Below are 665 nucleotides of genomic sequence, written 5' to 3'. Positions count from 1 at the left end.
ATTGCTCTTTTACTTGTTTCAGTCATTTGACTGTGGCCATGCTGGAACACTGCCTTTTAGTCAAGCAAATTGACCCCAGGACTTATTCTTTGTAAGCCTAGTACTTATTATATCGGTCTCTTTTTGCCGAACCACTAAGTTATGGGGACGTAAACACACCAGCATCGGTTGTCAAGCGATGTTGGTGAGGGGGACAAACACAGACACACAAACATATACACATACATACATATATATATATATATACATATATACGATGGGCTTCTTTCAGTTTCCGTCTACCAAATCCACTCACAAGGCTTTGGTCAGCCCGAGGCTATAGTAGAAGACACCCAAGGTACCACGCAGTGGGACTGAACCTGGGAAAATATTTATAAGATGGTATATAAGACTACAAAAGAATATATTAGGCTTTGCAAAACTTTATAAGAGGTGTTGAAAGTGTCGTCCTTCATTTTTCAATACATAAGTTGACTCTTCTACACGTTTTGAAAGATATCTTGGAGAAAGAATTAGTTAAAATCATAGAATCACAATTAAACCCTGGGAGAGGTATTATGCCGGTAATAAACACATGCACTGGTTCAGTCCTTTATTTATTTATAAACAGTATATAGGTTTTTGTTAAATCATTTCATTGCACTCTTGCAAACTCTTCAGTAACC

At 37.3% G+C, this 665-nt stretch overlaps 1 protein-coding gene across 2 annotated transcripts in view; it reads left to right on the top strand.

The window, feature by feature from the left end:
• The window catches only part of LOC106872229 (N-acetylglucosamine-6-phosphate deacetylase), a 165,956-nt gene that overhangs the window by 57,650 nt on the left and 107,641 nt on the right, over positions 1–665 (top strand). The window lies entirely within an intron of this gene.

The sequence above is a fragment of the Octopus bimaculoides genome, chromosome 16 (assembly GCF_001194135.2).
Source record: "Octopus bimaculoides isolate UCB-OBI-ISO-001 chromosome 16, ASM119413v2, whole genome shotgun sequence".
Taxonomy (NCBI): domain Eukaryota; kingdom Metazoa; phylum Mollusca; class Cephalopoda; order Octopoda; family Octopodidae; genus Octopus; species Octopus bimaculoides.
Note: the sequence above shows the minus strand (reverse complement) of the source record. Positions and strands in the feature narration are given on the sequence as shown.